General features: G+C 37.5%; 1 long non-coding RNA gene across 1 annotated transcript in view; it reads left to right on the forward strand.

Moving 5' to 3' along the window:
• Positions 1-402: 402 nt before the first annotated feature.
• Positions 403-20,294, forward strand: part of LOC139808858 (uncharacterized) — a 146,467-nt gene continuing 126,575 nt past the window's right edge. The window contains exons 1-2 of the long non-coding RNA XR_011730963.1: positions 403-674; positions 1,400-1,443. This is a non-coding gene — a long non-coding RNA (uncharacterized lncRNA). The remainder of the gene's footprint in view (positions 675-1,399; positions 1,444-20,294) is intronic.

Consider the following 20,294-nt stretch of genomic DNA (forward strand, 5'->3'; position numbering starts at 1 on the left):
AGCCTCGCATTGCCACATTTATCAACCGCGCAGTATCAACTTGGCGCTCATACATTGGCGATTTCTTAAAACACGTACGACGTGACGCTTATTCGATCGAAATAAAGTTACTCGAGCAGTCGGCAAAGCGAGGATCATATTCGGGTATTGCGCTTTAAACATGTGCATTTTCAGTCTTAATTAGCATATTTATTTGCGTGTTCATGTAGTACTAATGTAATAATCTCTTTAAAACGCTTGTTATAGGAAGATCCGGAATATACATATCTCAGTCGGAAGTGCGGAAGTGCGTATAAAGTGCAGTCTGTGCAGCTAAGGGTAGTAGCGTCGTTGTGACGCGGCGCGTCGCGGGGCGCGGCGGCTATAACGCCTGAAGTTGGCCGCGCAATTTTCGGATTTCCTTCCTAACCGTTTCAGCGTTGCGGCCGTTGTGCCAATTCGGTGCGTCGCGAGTCTTGAGCGGATCGTAACGTTTCTCGCGCTGTTTGTTCGCCGTACTAAAGTGCGCGTCGCGTACAGGTAATATCGGGAGTGCCGTGTAAAGTATCGCGCGATCGTGATCAATCGTCTTTACCGCGAGTGAGTGTCGGGGAAGCGCCAGCGAGGCAGCGGCGAAAGAGCTGAGAGAAGGACGAGGCCTGGGTGGCGTCGGGCAACGACGAAGCAATCGTGGGGTAAGTAAATTATTTATTACTTATAAATTATCTTTTTCTTGTAAAACTGATTATCTATTCCCGTCTATTTATTAATCCGTTGAGTCCTGAGGAAGTCCTTACGCGCTTTTCTATTTAAAATCCTTGTAACTTGGATTTTAATCAAAATTTTTAGACTGCAATAGATATTTAGAGGTAAAAAGAATTGCTTTTTTCGAAAATCTAGTCGGTAATGAGATGAGATATCCGAAAAAAAGATATAAAAGTTGAAAAAATTAATGACTTGCATTTTTACTGGCAAATATTCAACTATACCTAATAAATAATCTCGTCAATTTTTTTGAGTAGGATAAATCCAAATAATTATTATTTGAGTGATCTATTTAAAAAGATAGATGAAGTCATTTATTAGCCGAATATCAGTAAAAAAATGCAAGGGTCATTAATTTTTTTTACTCTACTTTCAACTTTTATATCTTTCTTTTCAGATATCTCTTCCCAACGCCGACTAGATTTTCGGAAAGGGTAACTCTTTTTACTCATAAATGTGTTAATATAATTCAAAAAATATATTTCATAATTTCCACGTTAATTCAAGATCACATATTCATTTATATATCATTCTTAATCAGCTTATTTCGATCATTTTTAAACTTTTAAAATCATGAAATTTTGATTTTTGTATAAAAGACAATTTAAGTTCGTTCAATTTAAATCTAATTGGCGATGTTATATTTTTATCGCAGATCCAGATTCGAGATGCAGCTGGTTCTGGATAGACGGAGCATCGGTGAGTAGAATTTAGGGTACGGGTAATGGTTTTTTTTTAGAGATCTGAAATCAGTGCGATTCATTTCGCGGGTAGATTTTTGCATGCAGGTATGATTGTTTGCATACGAAGCGCCGAGCGGAAAAGAAATATAAGTCATATTTTTCTCGCTTTAAAAAAAATATTTACCAAAATAAATCGCTTAAAATAGGAATACTTTGTTATAACATGTATTTCCGACCTGATGTATAAATTATATAAATTATAATTTTACAATACAAAATATACAATCGTGATTTAATTTTATATCTGTTATCGGCGCTTCAATTTTCAGCAGGGATGTTTTTTGTAATTAGCGTTGAAATCGACGCTTGAATATGATTTCAAAACTGTCATATCTTATAGATCGCGATTATTTTACGCTCTTTGATACGGCAATTTTTTGTTTTTTATTTTTTTTGTTCGTTTTCTGCAATTTTTAGTCATTTATATAATAATATTCGTACCACGTAAAAACAAACTGAGTTAAGTTCGCGGAAGATAGAAAACTTTATAAAATTATAATTATTCTGGCCGCATTATATTTTGCAATTCGGCCTTTAAAAAATGTTCTATTTTTTATTTACTTTGCGAGTATTTCGCTTCTAATAGGAATATAAATCTTATTTAACGATATTATTAAAAATTTTTAAAATGTTTAAATTTGTATTTTTTATACACGTTTCAATCAATTTCTGTTAAATAATATTCGTAAAAAGATTGTGCTTTGCGACACATTGCGAGGCGGAGCGATCTTCACAGGAATATTGCAGGCAGAGGCATTGCGAAGCGAAGTAATCTTCTAATCTTCGCAAAAATATTGCAAAACAACGTTTTTATATTAAACGGATTCGTAAGTTTCGTTTCGCTATAACAAAGTGCGCGCGTCGCATGTTAATATTGCCGCGCAAGATCGTGATTAATCGTATTTCAAACTTAATTCGTAAATACTTTGTGATAGATTATCGTTAAAAAATTTTTGTAAATTTCGTGTCTTGTCATAAATATTTCTTGAATAAATTTGCAAATAAAATCGTAGATTTTTCGTCGCGAGTGCATTGTACATGAAATGAAGTGATGTAAAGTGAAGTATGGACATATAGAACTCCTTAACCAAATACTTGTTAGAGTTATTAATTAAATTCGTGAATTATTAAATTTGTTAAAATTGCAATTTTGTGAATTTTCGTGTGTCGCGAATTTCGCGTATTAAGTGAAACGAAATGAAGTGCAATCGATATGGGACGACGCAGAAAGACTCCTGCATCATTTCCGAATAGTATTGCAAATACATATAATTGCAGCGGAAGATGCATCGATGGACGTCGAGGGACGTCGCGAAATGGCGAGTTTCAATCAATTTTCCAATTAATCTGTTTTTTAGCTGTACTTATTTTTGCGCTTTGTTACAGTTATGTAATCAAATGTTATTATTAGGAAATTAATATTAGTTAATATTTCACGCAGTAAAATAATTTAATTATTTTATTTTCATAATAATTAAAATATAATATCGTATATAAAATTTATATATTAATGTGTAGGTTTATATATATGAAATAAACTCTACAATTTTCTACAAAAATATTAAAATTATATTTGTGTTATAATAACTAGCTAATATAAATTTATATGTAAACAGATGAAACTTTTAGTACAGCTAAAAAACAAATCAATCGTATTACATGTATAGTAATTGTAATGTTCGCAATACAATCGCACTGATTTCCAACGACAAAAAGACAATTATGCACTGTTAGGTTGATATTTCATATGCTGTACGCGACAAATTTTTTAAGCATGTTAATTGGTTACAAAATAGAGAAGTTCTCGAATTTCTAGAAATCTTCTATCTTGTAGCCAATCAATACGTTTAAAAAATTTGTCGCACAACAAATGAAATATTACCGTTAGACTTGTATCTTGCATGTTACAAATTTCTATTTCTTATTCAACTAAAAACATAGATATTCATGGAATTTCACGAGTCTTTCGTAAAAGGGTTAAAGTTCCAAGCACTTGGCAAATGATCGATAATGGCGAACAAATAGGCATAACGCGCTATACGTATATAGGCGAATGGCGGAGATGCGAAAACAAATCGATGGCGTGATAGAAAATATACGAATGCTGTTGTCGGTTATTATGTAGATTCATTGCACGATTATGTGCGTGCGTCTATACGTGTACGCGGAGTAACGGCATCCCGTAATTTGACAGGTTTTCTATAAAATTACGAGAGACGTAAAAAAGTTCCACGCAATCCGTCACAGAAATGCAAGTCATGCGTTTCTATTCGTTCGGGCTCGTTGGCTTAGTGGTCTCTCATGGACCATCCAGACTTTTGATAGTGGTTCTTTGAATGACAATGGGCAGAAGAGAGAGAAACGAAGTAGGATTTGTGCATTGTCGGGGACCGAGTTGCGATAAAATTCGCATCGCGCGACGCACATTGTGCTTACTCTCTCGGTCGTGGATCGGTTTCCGATGTTGATAGATGCTTTTTCCGGCTACGGTTTAGATTAATCAAAACAACAGTGCTTTCAATGTCGAAATAATCGGCCCGAGCGGTAGATATTAATTTCGCAGGGAATAATGGGCTATAAACCGCGCCGCCGAATTATTGAATTTTCAAAGTACTCATGTACTACGTTCAGTGACAAATAATTAATCAGGATTTATAAACCGGCCACGCGGAAATTACGCATCGTTCGATTCGGCACAACGATGCCGGTTCGCCAGCGTTCATTAAATCATCGTCGATCGATCAATCGGCGAATTACGTGCGTTACAATAATACGCCGACGACATCTCGTCGCTGTCATATCATGACCATTCGCGGCAAATTGAATTATAATTTATAATAAACGACAAAGTCTCCTACGAAGCGCGACGTAGACTAGTAGTTTCCATTTAGGAACAAAGTTTCTAGGATCTAATGTAATGAATGATCATGCAGTTACCTAATACTCCATATATACAGTCTCATAGATACTTCGCAATTAATGTCACAGATCTGTCTTTAAAATCTATAATTAAAATTCCATACTTTTTATCTTTCATTTACGAGTTCTCTCAATAAATAAAATTGCTTGCTATGGCAAATTATAAATTATTTATAATAATATAATATAATCATATTTCCTTGATTACCTATTATATATCGGGAAAAAAAAATGTCGCGAGACATTTCTATCCAGATTGAGCGTACAGAAGCTAATAATGGGAGAACGAGATTGCCGCCTGTCGCAAAGAAATTCTGCGAATCTCTTTGCGGCCCCATCATTATTCTATTCTCAGTTTGGAATCGTCCCCGCTCGAGGGAGGTTCTTCTTTCACGGCGGGCTCTCTTGCAGGCGCAGCCTGCTGTGAAATTGAAAAATTTTCGCGCGTTCTGCGTGGCTTCTGCAGACGAGTCACCCGGCGTGTGTGTGCGTGCGTGTGCGTGTGCGCAGACTGCCGGGTTACCGGTTAGGCTTTGAGACCCACCAAACAGACCGGAAAATATGCAGGCTGCATAATTCAGCATAGGCGCGCGTATACGTGTGCGCGCGTGTGCCTGTGCCTGTGCTTGTGCACCGTGCACATATGTGCGCGCACGAGACGTTCACGGTTATCAGCCCCCGCGAAGTGATACCTCCACGTTCGTCTCTTCCTTCCGTTTCGCCGTATGCGTTCGAGACGCGCCGCGCACTTCTTTTGTCACCGTCATCGCGTGGACATTGCCAAATTATAAGTTTTCCATGCGGCGAACGGACGCGGGACATCGAGGTCGACTGCCTTCTTGCTGGCTGTATAATAATCGTATCGATCGGGATCGGGATCGGGATCGGGATCGTACGACGTACGTCGAGGTCGAAATAGCAGCTGCGCCGCGCCGTCTTTTAGCCGCGGTGTACTCGATTAACTCTTCGCGATGCACACGCGATGTATCCGGCGCATCGCAACACAGCGAAACTTTATTGCGTTCTCTCACTGGAAGAATTGGCAAATTAATACAATTGATAGGAATTTGTTCGGCGAATTTTTTTTCGTAATTTCCCGTTTGTTCGTGATTTTCGAAATTTTCAACGTGCGAGCGCTATTTTTGCCTCTTTCACACATGCAAAAAAGTATCATTGCTATTATGAAATGTTTAAAATGTTTTTCATATTGCATATAACATTTTAACGTAATTCGATTATAGTTTGATAATGGAAATGTTTGACCTACATTAATTATAGCTACGCGCGTTATAATTTTGAATGAAAACTTTTGTGAAGATTGAAATAAAGTATATATTGAGAAAAATTTACTTACACAATGCTTTTTACGAGATACTTTTGCAATCAGGTAACCTATATAATACCGACTACTGAGTGAAACTGAACGCCGAAGGCCGTCGTTTCTCCGCATGAAACTATTATAGTATCTTAAATTTAGCGACATTTGTATATCATATTACATATATGTTATACTCTCGTCTATTTTTCTCTCACAAAAGTAAATTTTAGACTCGTGATAGGAGATTCCATGGACCATATTTAAATTTCTCTTCGCAAATTTTAAACTGAAATTTCTTTAACAAAATTGGGAGGATTATTGGCCATTGCTTTTTTATTTTTAATACTTAATTATTTTTTTATAATAAAACCTTATTTAGAAACTTTATAAAACTGATATTAAATTAAACTGAATCGAATTTTTAAATTATTTGTATATAATTTAAATTTGCGTCAAATTTTAAAACAATGTAATTAATAAATCCGTGCAATTTTTACTAAAACGAAATCTATGATTTATACACGTGCGTCATTGTGAAGAATCATTCTTATGCAATATATGTATATAAGTTGTGAGCGCGTGACAGTTAATAAAAATTTAACGTAAAAGCGTGACGCAGATATCGAACATCGTCGTTGAGGAGGGTCAGAGTCCTTGTGTGCACTTCGGGTACGATATTTTCAGGCCGGACAGTAAGCATATAAATGTTTGGTGTTGCTGGTTGTTGATTCGAGACAAGCGATTGCGGGTCACTCACCGAATATGAGTGAGCGTCGATCGTCGATCCTCGAGAGCGAGTATCGAGATTGGTCAACTTATTTTGTTCCGATAGCATCTCGATCATCGCTATGTGATCAATACAAAAACGAACAAGCAGTAGCAAGCATCAGACGATTTATTTAACGAATTATCAGAAATGAGCTATGCTTAATTAATTTTGCTCTTACGTATAATAAATTTTGCCTTCTGTTTTGGAATTCGGTTTTTCAAGTTGCAAATTTTTTATTTAAATCCAAGGATTTTGTTAATTAATTGCGTTTTCATTGCTTTGTCTACAGAAGGGGTTCCGCTTCAAGTACATTTAGTTTTTATGAGTCTTTTTAATAAATTTGATTATTTTTCTCGGCTACGTTGATTATGATAGAAATTTGTTTGATCCTAACAGTATAATCATCTTATAGTTTAAAGAAGTTATAATTAGGTACTAGAAGATACATCATAGTTATGAGCATCGAATATTAATAGATAAAAATGTGATTAATCTTTGTAAAATTGCTCACATCTAAGATACTTAAGAAAACTCTTTATATACAACTATACAGTAATTACGTCCATAATTAATTATAGTAATTATTCACATGTCTCATTACGTTAGCGTCTCGAAGTCTGAAGAACTCGTTTCAACATGCAACGAGTTGCGCGGAGTTATTCTGGTTACAGTTCGTTTCGGTCGTTTCAATTCCGACACAGGATATACGTGCGAAACGGAGGAATGGAAAAAAAAAACACAACGAGATTCAACCGCGTGTAAACCACTCATCGTCGACCATACTTAACGATAAAAGTGTACCGCGTCAATGACCTTGTATACATACGTACGGGTTAAAAGCCAAGCTTACACTGCGAATAAAACGTGTCGAAAAGCGTCGGATTTCGGAAATTGGTCCATCGCTGGACGCGACACCAGCAATACCGATTATTTGTCGATATCAAATGGTTTATCAACCTTCCATATGCATTTCGTGTATTAAAACTCAGTGTGTGTGCTTTGATAGTAAAAATTTTATGAGAAATGACAGGATAGTTTAATAGATTTTTTAAATAGCACCAAGACAATTTGTAAGTTGTAGATGTGATAAATTTTGATAGAGATGCAATTCTGATAAAATCGTGAGATACCTACTCACTTTATTTTACAAAATAATTTAGAACTAATTGTAAAAATCAAATAAGAAATTTTAAAACGTTTTCTCGTTAAGTGTGAAAAGATAATAAATTCGTATTGATGTATACAGATTAAAGTTTTACGTATGTGTAATAAAACTTTCTCTCTCTCTCTCTCCCCCTTCTCTCTATCTCTTTCCTTTTCTTTCAAAAACGCGCATCGCGAGTGCGAGCATTACGCAAAATAACGTTAACGATAATTATCGGTAGCGCGAGCGTGATACCGTAACGCGTTACTGTATCGCGTCGTAAAAATGTTGCGATAGCATCGGCGTGAAATAGCCGCGTATTATCCGGCGATCCCACGCACGAACGCACTGCGTCTCGATTCTCGATTACTCGCAAGCTCCTCCGCACGCGATGATTCTCCTCGAAATTGCAAACTGAAACATTCACGGCTATTCATCAGCAAACAGCGACGGATTTACCGATAAAGACACTATTCTCACTGGCGTTGGTTAACGTTAACGGTGGTTTAATTGATTCCCGGAGAATCACTTAAGTCTCAATTAACTTTAACTAATGCTTATGGCAATAGACAGTAATCTCTAGGCGATGCTTTTCAGATTTCGACTGTTTCAAATTTGTAGCATAAATTTATAATCATCAGTTTCCTGAAAGCTTGCAGTTATTTTAGTAAATAATTGGTATTAGTAATTTAGTAAATTTTGGGACCCTCACACACAGTAAAAAAGAACCTCGCCTAAAATGGATCATTAACATACAATATCGTGGCCTAAAACGCCTTAATAAAAGCGAGATTCTTTATAATTAAAATCTTCAGCTAATTAGATACTGACATACATGACTATTGTTTCTAAGCTGCTTTGAGAGAAGAAAATTTTTTTTTTATATTATGTTATTAAAGATATTTGAATAAATAAATTCTCCACTAAAATTTCCAGATATATTTTCCCACGAACCGTCGGTTTTTCGCAATTAGTCGTGATAACAGTGATCTCGATTTCATCTCGCTGCGAATTAGTAAGCGCAGATCTCCATATCGCATGAAACTTGCGAGGATTTAAATAAATATTAACCTCAAGTACATTTAAAATATTTCTCATGTCCGTCGGTTTAATGAAAAGCTTACGCGCGATTCTTCCGTCAATTCTGTTCGACATTTTTTCACGGCAAAGCGATAAAGTCAACGCGCAGTATGGTAAATACATATGGAAGAAAAGCAAATACCAACTGTTACGCGGCGTCTAGGTTTTGCATTAAGCCAAATTATGTCAATATTAACTTACAAGAAGTTGTGCCAACATCAGTTGAATCGGGCTATCTTTGTATGTCAATATATCGAAATGTAGACTTATATTTACGTTACATCATTCTATAATTAAAAGTATCGATGTGCAAAATATCCAAATTTCAATAGAAAAACGATATCTGTATTACATATTTTTTCCCGTATTATTAATATGTTTCAATTTGAACCTATTGAACGTAATGTATTTAAATTTTTTCACATTTTACATTTTATTAAAATAATTTTGTATCTGTATTATTATAAAATATGAAACTCGTGAAAAATAAATAAAAAGACATAAATTTAAAATTTTTTAAGTACGCTCTTTTATCGGTTTGGCAAATAAAATGATAGAAAACATGAAAAATAATATTTTATAATAGAATTTGATGTAATATTGTTAGCCTGTTTATGTAAATACTTTTCATTTAGCATATTCTATATTATAATTTTTCCTTTTTTATGTTTTTTTAAATGATAAAAACATACTAATATACATTTTTTGCAATTTGATAATTCTTTATTCTTGCAATTATCACATTGAGCCGAATACAATTAAGATCAATTTTCGTGGTATTGCGTTTAATTAGGAACATATAAGATACTTTATACAAAAAATTTATCGTTGAGCATGTATGTATATTGAGTATATACTTGATTGTCTCATTTAATACTTTGTATTTTACATTTAATATTTGAGTTTCTCTCGCGCATACTTTGACAGATTTTCAATGAGAGTTAACAAAATTCATTTTAATTGATTTAAACAGAAATTGCATAAACCAAATATGCACGCTGTAAAATTTTAGTCATTTGAAATTTAATACTTTCTCGCGAGTCAATTTCCGTCGTGCACAAGGAGGCCTGGCACTCGGTGCCACCACTGCCGGGACTGTACCGTATATTACGCGTCAGACAATTATTATGCCAGAAGTGGCCACGCAACCTCGTACCTCGTAAGGAAGGTTCGGGCCGGATGCGGTACGGCGAAAGTTTCGTCCGTGAACAAAATTGCGCGCGTGGCGCGTCGGGCCGCCCCTGTGAGAAGGCCTAACGGACGATTTTGGGGTAGGTCGCGTTGGGCCGAACGTCCATACCGGCCTCTCTCGAAGGGGGAACCGCAATGATGTCGAGTGAGCGAGAGAAAGAGAGAGAAATGCGAGAATTTGCGGCGAAAGTTTTGTCGAAGCATGCGGCTATGGGTGTGCGTGCGGGATGATGATGTTATGCGAGTCGTTTCGCATGCCGCACTCCCCGTTTTGCTCCCGAGTTAATATCGCTAAATCAGTTGGTTATTGTTCTAGTACCTCGCAGAAAAAAATGATTACTTTCTAGCTGCGATTTCATTTCGGCATGAAATTTTGTCGTTGTGAGTTTATTTTTGATTTTGGCGTGGCTGTTGGCGAGGCATTAAAATAATTTGCATATGTATTTTTAGTGTGTTGTGCATTAATAAGATATTTGAATAAATATAAAAAGTAATAAAAATGTAAAAAAGATAAATGAGAGAAAAGAGAATAGAATCGAGATGTATATACAAGAGAATATAGTACAGTGCTCGAAAAATTGAATGTAAGTTTACAAACTATTACAGCAAACACACACTTAATTTCAATTGTTATTAAAGCTTCACGTATGACCACATTTTTGTTGATTACAAAAAGTTATCGTTAAATTTATCAGAAATTAAATGCTTCTGACAGTTGATACTCTTCTTATAAAATATCTCGTGTAAAGTTCGAAATACAAACCATAAGGAAACAATCAAACAACAGCAAATACTGTTATGCACACTCTTTTATTGTCGTTTATTCGCTAAATATTTTTCCTATTCCAATACTTAGTGAATTATTTTAAATGTGCCGCGTGTACATTGTAGTGTAACACGGACATGTGGGTATTTGGTCGCGCTTGTGACTGGCCATTGAAACGTTGCATAAAAAATTGACGAGTGAGGTCCGGCGCGGTCGATTGCAATGAGAAGAGAATAATCAAACCGAACAACGCGCGGTGCGAAGCCTCGTTCGCTCGCAGCCTAAAATAGGACGCATTGCAACAGCCTTTTTTCCGCCGCGGATCGATAATCCGCCGTGCAACAGCTTAACCTTCCACGCCGCGAGTGACACAACGAACGAGAAGAGAATTTCTTAGTATGAAACTAGGAATTAACTTATAGCGCGTATAGTTAGTCGCTACCTTACTTATGCTGTTTCGTAGTTACCTCGAAATCGATTATCGTACGTATGCGACATTGTATCGCCGACAAAGAAAATGCGAATTGATAGTTGAGGATTAAATGTTAAAAGATACACGAAAGTTTAAAATGAAAAACAATGTTTCAATTAGTATTTGATTTAATCAATAGAGATTATAGATTAATCACTTCTCCAATATATGTACTGATATTTTCCTCTTAGAATAAAAATTTCATATATAAAATTAACTAATTCAATAAATTAAGATTAAATAGAAATTTAATGTAGTCAGCGCGATTTAAGCAGCGTCCATCGACACGTCAATTACATTCTAGATGACTAAACGCGAGATAATGTTCGAGCGATCAAAGTGAGAGACGCCTAATTTGCATAGCGGCTTTGCGGCAGGATCGTCGAAGGACTCGTCGTACTTTTTTGGCACACGTCGCGCAACATTATATAAGTCAGCCGGAAAATTCAGCGGACGCTAGCTCTTCGAGTTTCAATGTATTTTCCTTTCCCTCATTTACTTGGGTAACGTTTCTACCGCGAATCCGTCTTCTTTCGCTCCTCCTGCTCCTACGCCTTCTCCTTTCCGCCGTTGGTTGAGATATTTCCAACGCGTAATGTAATCCGCTTTACCTCGGCTGTGTGCCGCGCGGTTGACATATTTTTTCCTCCCTTCGTCGTCTAAAGTACGTATGCTGCCATACAATGTTCTAAGGAGTCTTTCCCGCTTTTTCTTTCCGCCCGGTAATACCGTGCCGGCGAATGTAACGCAATATTTTCATTGCGCTCTTTGCTCGCGGCTACGGAAATGAATATCGTCTCTTTGCCGATATTAAAGTCAAATCAGCGGGAAAACGTCGGGCTAATATTACCATTCCCAACGAGTCGTTTGATGCGGGGAAAAAAGGCCGTTCTGGCGGTGCGATGAGCTTTACCTTCTCCGGATGTTCCCGCGGACGCGCTGATTCGTCGTCCTAGCTCTCGTTCTATCTCGCGCGCTGTGATATCGGAGAGAAATTAGAACGGTTTTGTACGAATAACGAACATTACCGTATCTCACATTGGAGCCTCGATCGGACATTTCTTTATAATTTTGTTACCAAAGAATTGAATATTATTAAAGCATCTGCAATATGGTTTAGAGTAACTTATCTCTGATCTAGAATAACGTTTCTCTGTGTCTGTGGCCCGTTTATCATTCGGCTTCAACGCGGTATGTGTATCGCTCAATTCCGTCCGTACAAGAGCGGCTTTACGCGCAACGGAAAGGCGAAACTCTTCGGCGATTCTCCTCTTCTCGGTGCGCCAGAGCCTCGCCGCGCGTAATTGTGTACCTTGCGCTCTTCGATCAACGTCCGGTAACGAGTTGACATACCGCGCAAAAACGCGGATCGATAGCGTGTGCATTGCGGCCGTGTGTCCATCCGTTACGATCGCGTGTATACGTGCGTGTATGTAAGTACGTGTGAACGTGAGCACGCGCGCGCGCGCGTCTCTGCTACGCGTATACGTGTGGTGCAGTCGCAGACGGGCACCACCCGCTGCAGGCGGTCGCTAACGCGGGTACATGAGTGCGAGCACGCGACTGAATTTCGCGGAGCGATAAGCTTTCGGCGAAGAGGACATTTTAGCCGATGGCAAGCGGGCGAGTTCCTGGAACGGACTCTCAGAAATTAATTTCGCTTTTAGGCTTCCCAATACACCGCTATATGCGATTTCCGTCGTGGAGAATAGAATCTTGATATCTCGCAATCTAAAGTAAAAGTATAGAGACTTCTTTCCCAAGAAAGAAAAATATGGTTTTCGCTCTCCGACAACACCTTCTTGACATATCACGAATTTCACATCTACGAGTAAAAACGCATTCAAGAAATTAGTCGAATAAAATCTATTTTATCTCCACGCTTTATTCTTCTATCCAAAAATTTTGCAAGAAAAAACAACTTTTTCTTGTTTAAAGAAAGAACACCCTTAAACATGGCTTCCTATTTTAGTGTTATAACCCGACATAATGGGGCATCATCGTCGACGCGCCGGAAACGCTGTTGTGCCGCGTGTTTACATCGGAACTAATTCGCATTATACGGAAATCTGTCGTCGAACCTTATGATACTATTTTTTATCTTGCCAGCACTTTGCATCACGCCGCCGGCCGTTGTTTACGTAATAAACATTCTTCTTCGTGATAAAGAGCGCGCTTAGGCGGGCGGAAGAGGTTTCTTTCAGGGCGTTTCTTCGGAGAACACGAGGTTTCGAGGTGGGAAGGTACTTTGTCTTTGCACCATCGCGCGTGCAGTGTTGGATGCTATGGCGTGAAGATCTTTTTTTTTATAAATCGCTTTTATAGCCTGCTATCAGGTCGCTGTATAAATAATATCCATTTATCCCCCGCAACGCTAATATTTACAGCGAGTTTATTTACACCTTTTTTCGCTTAAGCACCTATAATGCTACTAATACCCAGATAGAGTATAACCTACTAATTATCCAATATTTTTTAATAATACTTGTCGCATTAATTAAACATATGTATTATCAATGAGACGACTCGTCCAATTAAATTTGTTACATCCTTGGAGTTGTTATATCCTTGAATATAATTTTTATAGACTATATACAATTTCTACTCGTATTACACATAACAAATTTAACTTGGTGCGTCAAATCATTTTATAGGATTGCAATCTTCGGTGCCAGCGAGAGAGTCTCGTATGAAAAAACAAATAATGTGGTTAATAAAACGTAAACGTAAGCAAGGGGAGCAAGGTTGTATCAAATACTTTCTTCCTCGTATGACCAAAAGATGATGCATAATTTGTGCTCACGTAACTTTTGTTTCTTTCTCTAATTATCTTATAGTCACGCTCACCGAGATGGGGAAAAGCAGAAACTTTTCCAAGAAAGAAAAAGACAGTTTTTGCTCCCCGACAGCACCTTCTCTCGACATATCACGAATTTCACGTCTATGAACAAACGCGTTCAACAAAATCGTCGAATGAAATCTATTTCAATTAGAAAACAAATCTACATATTTCGGGAAGTATTGCATGTGCCCTCATATTCGACACTCGCTACTAAATTCTTAAATTATTCTTCGTTATTATCAATGTGATATGAAAAAAGTTAACGGAGATTTTCAGTTGCATAATTGATACAGCTTAAGTCTATGTCATGCTATTTGCATAAGAACAACTTTAATTAATGCGGTGTCTATGTTCCACAAATTTAAAATGTTACAGAATCTATAAGCATCTAAAATATCTACCTTAAAAGTGTTAAAACATTACCTGAAACTACTTTTGATATTAAAATAAACGGATTACTACGCGTCTGAGATTTTGTTTAATTTTGTTTAGGGTTTAAAATACGTGCGGAGAATCTTCGAATATCTAGTTAATCTCGAAGTAATTTTCGAACAGAAGCTGCCGAGCTATAATAAAGCAAGGCAATTGTTATCGTTACGTTGGAATTAGATAATCGGAGACAATACTTTTACAAAATTCGTTCAAATTGCATGTCTTAGAGGGGTATTTGAAAAATTTCGATTGTTTACGAGATAGAAGCAAAGCGGATGTCGCGTTACTGGGTCGCTTACGCGTAGCACGCGCGCTATCGATTTGGTTTCCTTGCAGCAGGATGACAACCTAGGGTAACCTAGCACGTTAATCGTGTGTATGTATATGTACGTATAGAGGCAGGTTCGCAGGCTAGGTTACGGTGAATCGGCATGCAGGATTAGTCACGAGCAAGCTTGCCTCTGGGTAATGACAGCTGCTACCAGTATGCGCTATTCTAGTCATCAACCGCAACTATCAACGCCTTCAACCACCACCGTCGGGTAACAGTTGTTGTCGAGACCTAACTTCGTGGATAATGAATCCGCTGAACAATGTCGAAAATTTGTTTCTAATGTCGTTTGTTCGTGTCTGAAAGATATAGAGATACCGGCCTAATTTTTACATGCACCTCGCGTGTGATCGTTCATATTTTATATATAATATACATTTTTTTTTACATATTTTGGTCTGTAGAAAAAAATATAAATTAATATAAAAAACGGCACATTACAATAAGTAACATTATTACAATAAGTAACTAATTTGATTTTACTTTATTTATACTTAAATGTCCTCAATTTTTATCTAAAAGTTTTCTCACTGCTGCCAAAATGGTTCTTTGTTTCATTTTCTCAACGCACTTTGCCAGAGAGTAGTCTAATTTTCAACTAGTCTCTAACTGATCACATGTTCGACGTTGCTTGCGTTAACTTCAGGACCTAGAGCACTTACGGCAGTTGTGCCAATGGCGCGAAGGAACTCTTTAAATCTTTCCTTTTTCCCTCGCTTGCACCTCGATTATTCACTCGATGGCACGGCTCTTCGGTTTTGAAGCTGTAATTTAGCGCAGTTTCGACATCGTGTAATGGAGGAGAGATTCACCTACCGCACTTGGCGAGCAAGCGTCCACTGAGAGGACGATAGATGCGCCACCAAATTGAGCTTAGCAAGTTGCTAAAGAGCCAAATCGAGAGAAGAAAGCTAATATCGCGTCACGCCGCAAGCTCGAAAACTAATAGGGAAAGATAGCTACTAGTTGCAACCAAAGTAAATTATGTGCGTGCGTGCGATTAACGAGACTTCCTGGCATAACTAGATAAGTCCATTTTCCTCTTCTATATATTTCTTCTTATATATATATAAATTTCGCTTAAATTATAAAATTAGAACTAACTTCTTCAGAATATTGCGCACAAAGTACATTGGTATAATTTTATGTTAAATTTTACTATGCTGCCGCACCAACTGCGGACCATCAAGACGCCCAAGTTTAAATGCTATAGTCTTATAGTAAAATTGAATTACTATGTCCATAGCATTTAGTGATACGATCATAGCATTATTATAGCATTGAATGCTATGATCGTAGCATTAAATGCTATGGACATAGTAATTTTACTATAAGACTATAGCATTTAAACTTGGGCGTCTTGATGGTCCGCAGTTGGTGCGGCAGCATAGTAAAATTTAACATAAAATTTTTTCCGTGTATGCTTGTATTAACATGTATTTATTACGTAGTATTGCATTTTGTGAAAAATGCAACATTTATGACCGTTGCAATCTATTCTAAGTTCGAACAGTCTTATTAATCTGTAAATTCAAGACGGTTTATCACCCTTTTTGTGTGATGTGAGTTTCAATATTTAAATGTCATACAATGCTCGAAAAGGAGCTGACACATATTAAAACCAAGAGATTTTAGGACGTCATACAAATTGCAATTCCGTTTCTTCTGACTACAAATCGTATTATGCAGAACGAAAATATTATTGCATACAGATTTGTTATTCGTTAACTTCATTCTCACTTAATTTACTTGCTTCGAATATAGTCGTTATTTTATGTTACATTTCGATGATTGATGCACTCTTGGAACTTTGAGAGCAATTTTATGATTTATTTGTGAAAAACAAGCTTGAACACTGATATAAATTAATTCCGCTTTTTCCATTGTTATTAGGAAATAGATTAATATTTCTATCTTTTTAATTTCATATTTCGATTAACCACAGAGATGCAAATTTCTACATGAAGGATAGCCTTCATTGGAAACTGGAACGGTTTGCGATGCCCGCATATTTTATCTAAATGACCTCGCGGAAAACGTACTTACGACTTACGAAAAGATACTCGTAAGGCGAAATTGCATTTGACATATAATCAATAATTCACTGTTCTTGTAGTGAAATATCTTATTTTAAGCAGAAACTACTAGTCAACGGTTGCAGAAAGAAATTTCGTATATAAAGAGAGCGATAATATTCTTATTTGTTGTACGTTACATTCCAAAATCCCGTTGTATTAACATGGATTAACATCGCCGTTTATCTCACGGCGCTCATATATGTTTAATCGCTCGGACTTTTCTAGAATAGTTCTCTAGAACGTAATCCTCACAAAACGGCTTTGCTTTTGCGTGGTCAGCGAGAAAGCGATCGCATAACCAAATGTAAATTCTAGGCACGTATAATCCCCAAATCTGCGAAATCCCCGAAGGTACAATACCCTTCCGTGCTGCTCCAGGAATAGAGCTGGCTATTATAAAAATGTATATCGCGTTTTTACCTATTTAAGTATTATTTGCGCGATATCTATACCATGACAGATTTTTTAAAAATAATTGATACATATTTATAAAAATATTGTCGAATCTTATATCGGCATTAAAACCGAACAACCATCACCGTACACATTTGAGTTACAGAAATAAAACAGTTTTACTAGAAACAAAAGTTAAAATAGTGTTTAAGCGATGTTTGAAAGATTAGATCGTCTTTTACACGCCATGTGATTTCTCAAGAAATTTATATAACTTTCTAGTATCGACATATCAATGGCCAAATCCTTTATCGCGAAGCGTCGCGCTGGTTGGCAAAATTTCAAGTGACGTTGAGAAAGAGAGAGATATCGAAAGCACGTTTGGACGGTACGCAGCTTATCTCGGCGTTATTCGCGTTATCCCCCGGCTCTCCGGCGAATTACTCGAACCCAATCGGGCGTACGATCGGCGGTGCGCGACACAGGATGGCGAGAAGGGCGCGACGTAGGAGGAAGGGACACGGGGACGAAGAGAGGATGCCTTGTCGTTCCTCTCGCTCCTCGAGAGACACTCCGAACAAGAGAGGGCGCCAGATGGGTGATCCTCTGAGGATGGTCCGGCTCCTGTAGAGATGACTGAGCCGCATAGTCATTTCGGCTTAGCAAACCCATGGATTCGAGCGCAACACAGAAATACTGTGAATACTCACATACACATTGATATATTATATATATATCTATATATATAGACATTTTTCTAACTGATAGTGGATATACACATTTGTGGTTAAGTGGGAAATACAATCTAATTTAGGAATAAAAAAATAAGAATAAAGACAAGACTCACATACATATTTGATATAAATGGAACAGGATAGCGAAAACTAAAGCTTTTATTTATGCTCTTTAATTACAAAAGAAAATAGGACGGTAAAAGCTGGAATAGGTTGGAAATAGATCGGAGACAGGATAGTCACGGCGAGGTAGACGGAGATGAATTTGACGAAGAGCGGCTAGAGTGGTATGAGAGAGATAGACGATAGACAGAAGGGCTAGTTGGCCCAAAAAGTCGTGCAAGAGTTAGAGAACTCTTCGGAACGAACCAAGGACCAACTGGCGGTTTTCTTATCCCTTCTTAAACCGCTCGTTAGAGTTATCTCTCTCTCTCTCTCTCTCTCTCTCTCTTTCTGTCTTTCCTTTTCTCTCCCTTCTTCGTATATTCCCTCTGCCTTAGCCCTTTTGCTCTACCTACCTACCTACCTACCTATCCTCCTTCCTTCGTTTCTTCTCGTCGGAGAAACGGAGCAACATAGTTGGATTCGAGAAGGAAGAAAGAGGGAGGGCGGTGGCAGCGGAGAGACGGCACTGACCTAAAGCAACACGGTCGGTAGTAGGATCCCAAAGCGGAGGAGAGGAGCAGAGAAAGAATGCTGGGGCTGAAAAGAGAACATCCGAGTGGCCAGCGCGACGCACGGAACGGCAGGGAAAATTAATGGCGACGTGCGCTCGACATTTTTGCGGGCGAACATTGAGAGTTTTCATCTTCCGCGCGCCGGAAGAGATCGTCTTCGGGGACGGGATTGTCGCGCGTAGAGCCAACCCCGCATAAAATTTTCGCTTGTTAAGTGGGGACATTTGTTTTACCTATAGCGGAGCTGAGTGAAACATGGCCGCGATAATTCCCGGTTAGATATCACCGATATTCCGACATTTCTATTAGCAAAGGGTTGACCCGAGATCTGTTAATGCGATTTGTAAATGAACAGGAAAGATTAATTAACGGCTTATACAAAGAGAAATTAATTAATATTAATTTACGCTTTGTACAAAGAGAAATATTACATGATCGAAATAATACGTAATTTAATACGAAATAAGGTAATTTTCCTTTCTTCTGAGATATTTACACGTTTATTAGAGCTGTTGCAAGTATAGTGTAATAACACATTTAACTCTTTTTTTCATAAGAACTGACGTACACACCACTTTACCGTCCAACTCTTTATATAACCCATAAGTGGAAATAAGTCGCAGAAGATCGATGTCGATCATAACGTCGCGCGGTAACGCAACGATCGTCCTGAGAGCTCGGCAGTTCTCGATTCGTTACCGTGATATTTACGACGAGGCGTTCCTTCTTTACTTTGCTCTTCTGTCCGGCGCGATCGCGTATATTACCGTGATAAGACTCTACGAGAGAGCCATACCGTTGGGATTCCAATTTCATCGACCAGATCGTGAACCTGTTTCTGTGAGACCTTAATATCCGCTCCTGGTTGCTTCCACTCGCAAGCGATCAGGAGGCCTTCGATCTTCCTACCCTCGTGACACTTCATCCTCTCCGTCGGCGTCGTTCTGATATCGTTCCTCGCTGTCATCCCTTTTCGTCTGAAACGAGATAGAAGTAGATCGGGAAACGCTTCTGCTCTTGCTTTCACGGAATATGCATTACAAACGTGCAATTGTTCGTAATTGCGGCAAATTATTACCGGAAAAGACAGTAGGGAGGAATTCCCAATAAAAAAAGTTATCTTTTTATGATGGAAAAAAGTTTAATTAACACGAGAATATATTTGATTTTCAATTTTCCACGTTTATACAAAGATTTATCAAAAATACATCGGATAAATGCAATCTTGGTTTAAGTCCGGTAAAATCAAATACTTTTACGAAAACTCGTGCTTGTTTTAAACATATTATCGACCTACTTGCTCATTTAGCCAGATGCATAAATGAATGATACTCTGATTTTATGAAATTTAATATTGGTCCTACAACAATTTTTATCGCAAAAGTTTCTGCTTGATTAAAGTTTGATTAAATTACTGGATACTGAACAGGAAAATGGGAACAAAATTAATTTATGAACGTTACAGCGCTAAAATCAATTCTCTTTTATTTTTCTCTCCGCTTATTTTTCTCTCGATGCTTATACAATATGAATATCACTACAATTTATTCTTTTCGATTACTCCAATTACTCTAAAGGAACTTTGAGTAAAAACGCATAATATCTATCGATATATATGCTTTAAAATGTATATGCTACATATCTTTCGAAATTCTGACAAA

This window comes from Temnothorax longispinosus, chromosome 2, assembly GCF_030848805.1.
Source record: "Temnothorax longispinosus isolate EJ_2023e chromosome 2, Tlon_JGU_v1, whole genome shotgun sequence".
Taxonomy (NCBI): Eukaryota; Metazoa; Arthropoda; class Insecta; order Hymenoptera; family Formicidae; genus Temnothorax; species Temnothorax longispinosus.